Consider the following 7,873-nt stretch of genomic DNA (forward strand, 5'->3'; position numbering starts at 1 on the left):
CTTGTCAGTAACTGTCATAGGAATCACTGTATTAAACACAATTCCACGATCGGATTGTTTACTTTCATTTTTTGTTGTAACACTGAGGACTACATAGAACTTTATTTTGTATATGTGAGAGAAGTATGTAGATATCACGAGCTTAAGCCAATGTGCGATACACAGACAGAGCAGCTGCTACAACATGAACTGCATTGAGGGCCACACAACACATACGTAATTAAAGGTGCAAAATATAGGGGGAAGCTTCAAAATACGCTCTGTAGCACTGCAAATTGTAACATATATTGTATGTGTACAATAAATGTTCAAAAATACAATGCATCAATGTCCCATTTGCCTTCAAGTTTATTATCAAGTTCAAGTTTACTGAAGTTTATTATGAGCATATGTACAACAGGAATCTACTGACACACCCGCAGTCAAGGTGGCTGTTCGAGGTGTGCTGGCTGCCTCAGTGTAAGAAAAAGAAATTGGGTGAATGTCGACACCAGTGCCACTGCTTCTTGCCTCTGACCTGCACGTGCCTCCACGGCATCTTTGTGCACAAGTGTGCTGGCTTGGCGAGGCGTAGGAGTCATCCGAGAGAAAGAGTATCGTTTACATGGAGAAGTGGCTGTTCACATTGCCGGCCGCTTTCCCTCAAATATTTCCTTGGCGACTAGGGTGACACACCCGCAGTCAAGGTGGCTGTTCGAGGTGTGCTGGCTGCCTAAACAAAAGAAAAAGAAAGAAATTAGATGAATGTCGATACCAGTGCTATTGCTTTTTGCCTCTTACCTGCATTTGCCTCCACGGCCTCTTGGCTTAAGGAGTCTGTATGAGGGAGCTGCTGTGGCTAGGCGTAGGCATTGTCTAAACAAAAAGGCCATTCAAATGGGAAATTATTGAAATCAATGCAGTTATGTCTGCTTCTTGCACTCTTCTTGCCCAAAAATTTTCAAACACTGTCCAGTACACACCAGGACTTTGACTGCTTCTGCTTTTTACCTTCAGGTATTGCTGCGAGATCCTTAGTATGGCTGCGTGCAGCATTGTAACACTTGGTGGAGGCATTTGAAGTGGTAGCCAAAAATATAAAGAATCATCCTTGTCTGCACGAATGCTTTCAATTTTTAAATGCAGTGGTAACTATCACTATTAGTGCAAGGCCCCCCACATCTATGCGGCAAGTTCCATAGCTCGAAACTGAATTTTTCCTTTAGTGTTTCACAAGGCGTCTGATATGTCCACATTAGATGTGATGTGTTTGTTTTTATTTATCCCAGTGTGGAGAGAGCATCATTAAATTGTTTTTTTATTTTCGCTTGTCTTGTTTTTTGGTTTATTTCTGAATTTATCAAGCACCAGTCTCATGATGCTAAAATTACTTATGTAATGGCAATCACCTTTTTTTTTGCAGAAAAACAACGCATTTCCTGACCTATTGTTTGACATCCCCTCACTCGCATAATTTTGCAGAGTATTCTACCCATATTGACTTACTTGACCTCCACTAAAGAGTCTTGCATTTTCAAATACGACTCTTTCCTTAAAATCATTCGACACTTCTCATAATTTCTGTACCTTGGGCTTCGATACTCTGCGTTCACCATTTTTGCTTGTTTCTGACTAAAAATGTCTTTTTTAATTTAGAGCTTAAATTTTACCTTTGGAACACACGGAAGGGCTTGCCATTGCATATCTGCATAAAAGGGAAACATGTTTCATTAAACATTTGCAAAATCCAATTGAAGATTGATGAATGCAGCTTGCAGTGTGATATGACTGAATGAGCCATAAAAGTAACTCATCTCACTTGGTAAATTAAAGCACATATTAGTGTGATGTGCAAGATACGTTACACTAACGTGGTGGGTTCTCTTGCTTATGCAGCAAAATAATCGGTGCGCGTGAAAAAAATTATTTTTGCATACCCCTTGTACACACTGATTTAAGGAGAATGAGCTGGAGCTGTCCACATGATCTACTTATTTTACCTGCGAGTATGGTCAACAAAAATGTGTCCCAGCTGCTTAGTGGTACTCGGGATTATGTCAGTATTGCATATGTGCCTGTTGTCTAAAATAATTGACTTTTGAAAATGCTCGCAGGGATCCGATGTGCATATCTTCAGTTTAGGGATACATGTAAAAGACTCAGCATCAAGTGCAAGTGAACGTTCCCGCAGGCCCGGAGTCAATCATGCAAATAGATTCGCTGCACAAATTTGTGACCAGAAAAGATATTCCACATGAAATGGCATGCAAGGAAGCGTTGAAAATATTGCACAGTTAATAAAACGCCTATGCTATTAATATGTGGGTTGATGCACTCGTCATGCAAAACGGAGGTGAGGCGTGCAGACAGGACACAAGAGTACAGTATTTACAAGCAAACAACACGAGCGCCGCCCACTTCTCTACTCTTGTGTCCTGTCTGCACGCCTCACCTCTGTTTTGCATAATGAATCCTTACCAAGTAGCTGAGCTTTCTGCCGTTCTAAGTCTCGATGCACTCGATTTCGTCCGCATTATAGGCACTCGCCTTTTGATTACTTCGTGGCACAGAAATACTCGGCATCAGGCTGTTTGTCTGCTGTGGCCTTTGTAGAAGCATGATTGTTCAAAGTGCAACAATTAAACAGATTCTTTGAGTTGCTTGCGGCTTCGCCAGTACAATTCCGGTGCGCTGGTCCGCCTGTCCAGCAATTTCCTACTGAAGGGAAACCTGCAAATAAAAACACCGCTCCGCATGCAGAAAAATGCTCTACTGTGACGCTTCTCAAACGATTGTGATGCACCACAAGAGCTGCCTACTCACGTGATATTCTCAACAAGGAGATACATTTGTTTACTTACATGTGAAGGTATATGCCAGAGCACTTCGGGGCTTCGGTGGCACACAAGGCACGAGTGTGTGTGCCATACCGTCCGATGTCGACGCGCGATCGCATGTCAAACCTAAACTGTACGAAACTACGACGCATCCAAAAAACAGATTCGAAACCGCAATTCGCGTCATCCTTTATTGCATGAATGCGTACATCGTGATTTACATAAGTCGCGGACTTAGCGATCGCTTTCGTTAACCTAATGTTAACGTACCACCTTCATGAAGCCATCAGGTATGTGTTTTTAGATGAGAAAGCATAAGGTGACCTGTACTTTCTTTCAGCTCTTTCAATAGTAATTGCGCTGGCCACATTGACCAGTAGCAACAGGGCGGCGCCCTAGAGGTTCCCACTTTTCCGGCCCAGCTTTTCCTCTAGAGTTGTTCTACTAACTCTATGGATGGCAGTTGCCACCATGCTCAGATTTTTATTTTGCCTTTTATTTTTATCTGTGTTGTGTGTTATTGAATTTCTCGATTTTCTTTAAATACGTCTTCCTACCCTTTTAACCTTATGTCACCTCTCTGCTTTTGAGCTACCAATCCTCCAATCGCCTTTTGCTAATTTCCACCGCATATTTATTTACATGACTATCATCTCTGAACCATAGGGGCTCAGAGAGGGTGACTGTGGCCGCATCGACATCGGGATTGATACCATCACATTCTAGTATGAGGTGTTCCATCGTTTCTACATATTTACCACACACAGTACATGTGTCTTCTTCTTCGTTAAATTTCTTTTTATAGCTCTGCGTTCTAAGACATCCTGATCTAGCTTCAAAGAGTAGGGCACTGCCTTTTGAGTTATCATAAAACGCTTCCTTCCTGATCTGCTGTTTCCAGTATCGATATAGTTCTACACTATGCGTCTTTTCCATTGAATTTATCCAATTTTTACCTTCCGCATCTTTAACCTGTCGTTTAATGCTCTGTCCTTTTTCGTCCTCGTGTCTGGCATACTTACTGGTTAGCTTCCTAGTTCTTTTCCGCCATTGTGAGTCAACGCTCTTTCTGTACAGGTATTTAAACACCTTAGCTGCCCACCTGTTATCATCCAATTTCCTCAGACGTTTTTCGTATAGGATTTTACTCTGAGCTTCCCGTGCTTCGAATGATGCCCAGCCCATATCTCCCTGTACTGCTTCGTTTGTGGTTTTCCCGTGGGCACCTAGTGCTAACCTTCCCACAGCTCTTATTTACTTCTAGTCTCGACTGAACCTCTGCCCTTAAACACAGGACCGCATTCCCGAAAGTAAGCCCCGGCACCATTACTCCCTTCCAAATGCCTCTCAGTACCTCATACCTGTTGTAACCCCACAATGCCTTACGTTTCATTATCCCGGCATCTCTTCGCCCTTTTGCTATTAGAGACTGTTCGTGCTTTTCCGTGTACATCTGCCCTTTGTTTATCCATACCCCGAGATACTTGTATTCGGCCACTCGGGGTATTTCGTGGCCTTGTATTGTAAGCTCCTGATCAGTTGTATCTTTGAAAAACATCCCACCGGACTTAGCTGCACTAAAACTGAAACCTAAACTGTCTCCTTCGTCCCCATAGTAATTAACCAGAGTTTGCAAATCTTCCTGGCTATCTGCTAACAGTACAATATCGTCCGCATACATTAAACCTGGTAGTCGTTGCTCAACAACCTTTTCGCCTAATCTGTACGACAGATTATACCCTAGATTGCTTCGTTGTAACCTTCTTTCCATGATTATCATATAAAGCATGAACAGCAGCGGTGATAGAGGACAACCTTGCCTTAATCCTTTGTGAACCTCGACAGTTGTCGTACTCTTGAGTTTAGCATGTTCAGCGCCCCTAGCAGAAAAAGCACAAATTAAAGTATGCGACCAAATTACAGTAGCTCCACTTGCGCGCTTACGCTGAAACACGCCTTGATTGATTCTTCGCCCTCTGTGGCCATTTGCTGAACTTGAGAGTGTGCGGGGCCTGGCTCAGTGCTCGCCCCGAGCGGACGTGCGCAACTAGAGCTCCGCCGAACTCTGAGAACTCCCTGTCATCGCCGGGCGAACTTTGGCCCGCCGCACTGCGCCTCGCCTAAACACCGGCGGTCTCGGTCGGCCCCAGCACAGGGCCCCCCGAACCCGCGCCACGCTGCAGGCGCTTCGCCGCCGCCGCTGCCGTGCTCGGCATGGATCCGCCGCCCTCAACAGCTACGACTGCATCGCAGCCTGCGCAATCCACCACGCTGAACCCACAGGGCGTGGACTTTGGTGACGCTTAACAGGGAGCATTTACGTGCGTGACCCCTTCAGCACCACGGCAGGACGAGGCCACCACCATAGTTGTGAAGTTGACAGATGGCTTCAACCTCTCCACAGTAAAACCAATCGAGTTGAGCCTACAAATTCGTCGGGCGGCCCACCTTGCCAAGTTGGAGAGGCGGGACACAGTCGTGAAAATTCGAACTACCCAAAACCTCATCGCAATCGACACGTACCGTGCATCGGCCACCACCAAACTACTCGCGTTACAGTCCGTGGATGTCTGCGGAAAATCGTACCCTGTGAGTGCGTACTGCGCCAACGACCCACAGAACGCCCGCGCCGTCCTGCATGGTGTACCACTTTCCTTTTGTGAAGATGCCGTACAGGAAGAACTCCTTATTCCGGGCCAAAAAATCCTGTCTTATCGGCGACTTGGCAAGACGGCGTCTCTCATCATCACGGTAGAGCGGCCTGAAATACCAAAGAGCGCCATCCTGTTTTCAGCGGTCTACCGGCTTTACCCACCCAAACCGAAATGCCTTCAGTGCTGGCATTGTTACAGCCTGAAACACAGATCTGATGTCTGCCCCAACGCCTCGACATATTCGTGCTGTAGATCTTGTGGGCAACATTTCCCCCCTGTAACTGACACGTCAACTACTCCTCACGAGTGCGATATGCGCTGCTGCAACTGCGGGGGTGATCACCCGGCTACGGACGCAAACTGCCCACACTGCCGCGCTGCAGAGGAGGCACTTCGCCGGCGCAAAGCACCGACACGGATCAATCCAAATTACCGAGCAGCCCACCACCTCTCACGACCGCCTACTCGAGAAGACTCCGGCGTGCCAACCAGCAACCAGTTTTCGGCACTTGACACCGACTGCAGCCGTAGCCGTAGCGGCAGTCGCAACCAGAGTCAAAGTCACAACCGCAAGTCCAGTCAAAATGGGCCCAAACAAAAACCGAAGCTCGCCCACAAGCAGAAGATGGACTTCAGACAGAGCCAGACAGCTAAATCACAGAGTGATCAACACGATCAGCGCCGTCCTTCGTGGCAGCAACTACCTAAACCCAAGCCTGCTGCTGACGACCCTAACTGGCCTGCGCTACCTAACCAGTGACAGACGCAGTATACGCCTTTAAAGGTGAGTGGTACAGCTCTCCCAGAAACTGCCCCCGCTCCGCAGCCCTCCCTATTGAGCTCAGACCTTCTGTCAGAGGAGTTAGATGCACGTATTCGTCGCATCGTGCAACAAGCGATCGAATCTACTATCGCAACTATAATTACTGAACAGATACAACGCGCCATTCTGACCACTCTAACCCCCTTGTCAAACCAATTTTCGCAAATTTCCACCCGCCTCCAACATATAGAGGACACTATGCACCCACACAAACGCCTCATTCCCCATAACCCTTCTGAATCACAACATGGCCACTAACTCTAGGCACACACCTCCGATCCCAACCCTACCATCCCCATCTCTCACGATATGGCAATGGAACTGTCGTGGTTTCAGACACAAGAAACAACATCTCCTGCAACATATGCTATTCATGAAAACAGAACCGGACATTCTTGTGTTGCAGGAGACCCACGGTGCCTTTCCCTTCACTGGCTATGAACATTTTGTTGCTCCTAGTATTACATACATACAAACGGGGCACGTCAGACCCACTTACTCCTACAGTGACGGTGACTTACGTCAAGAGCTCCATGCCCACAATCCAACTCGACACTACGTATATGAATACACCGACTACTGAGCACGTGGACAGACGTTCATGGTCACAGTCTAGATATTTTAAACTGTTATTGGACGCCAAACCAAAATATCTGGCCGTTATCAAGCTACAACCCCTCCCAGCAACGCTTAACACCTCACCATTATTGAGATCCGGCTTCCCTTGCGTACACAAAGGCCAAGTCGGACACCCCGCCACAAAACCATCTGTCTCGTTGACTGGAACAAGGCGCGTAAACGACTCGACCTGGATGAGATTGATGAGAACACTGACCCCACAGAATGGACAAACAATGTAGTGCAGGTTGTGTCCCAACATGCTTCCCGCATTGCCGCCACAGAGGATCAACCCCAGGTCGACACTCACCTCTTAGCCCTCTGGGAACGACGCCGCAGACTGGTGAGCTGGTGGCGCCGTGCAAAGAATAATAGGACGCTCCACCAACGTATACACACCATAACTCAGGAGAGCCGGGAATACGCTGACCAACTGGAATCTCAACGGTGGTGGCAAACATGTGAAGACCTCAATGGCCAGCTTCACACACCTAGAGTATGGCAAATCTTTCGCACTCTCATGGGCCAAGCCAAACCTCGCTACGCCCTCCAACAATATCAAATGCAGACCGGGCGCTCCACAGGAGAAATTATCCAAGAACTGCGAGAGACATTTTACCCGGAGTTCAACCCATCACCACTTGCTCCCTTTCCGCAATCGCCAACTAAGCCAGAAGGGATTGACTCCGAATTTACACTCCAGGAGCTGCGGTCAGCACTCATGCAGCTCCGACGAAATACAACTCCGGGTCAGATAACACATACCATGCTCCGCAACTTGCCCGAAAACCACCAGAAGCACCTTCTACACCTCATTAACCATGCATGGGAGACGGGAAATTCCACAGTCATGGAAGGAAGCTTTAGTTATTTTCCTCCACAAACCTGGCAAACCTCCCAACACGCTTAAAAACCTTCGACCGATATCCCTCACATCGTGCGCGGGAAAATTGATGCAAAAG

General features: G+C 47.0%; 1 long non-coding RNA gene across 2 annotated transcripts; it reads right to left on the minus strand.

Annotated features, from left to right (window-relative positions):
- Positions 1-337: 337 nt before the first annotated feature.
- On the minus strand, positions 338-2,817 carry LOC142567689 (uncharacterized). 2 transcript variants are annotated; one of them, XR_012825217.1, is made up of 4 exons: positions 2,458-2,817; positions 1,650-1,684; positions 781-855; positions 338-712 (listed from the first exon to the last, which is right to left on the minus strand). It is a non-coding gene; the product is annotated as an uncharacterized LOC142567689 (long non-coding RNA). The 2 variants fall into 2 exon arrangements; XR_012825216.1 differs by having other exon boundaries at positions 1,650-2,817.
- Between the last annotated feature and the right edge of the window lie 5,056 nt (positions 2,818-7,873).

The sequence above is a fragment of the Dermacentor variabilis genome, unplaced genomic scaffold (genome assembly GCF_050947875.1).
Source record: "Dermacentor variabilis isolate Ectoservices unplaced genomic scaffold, ASM5094787v1 scaffold_14, whole genome shotgun sequence".
Classification (NCBI taxonomy): domain Eukaryota; kingdom Metazoa; phylum Arthropoda; class Arachnida; order Ixodida; family Ixodidae; genus Dermacentor; species Dermacentor variabilis.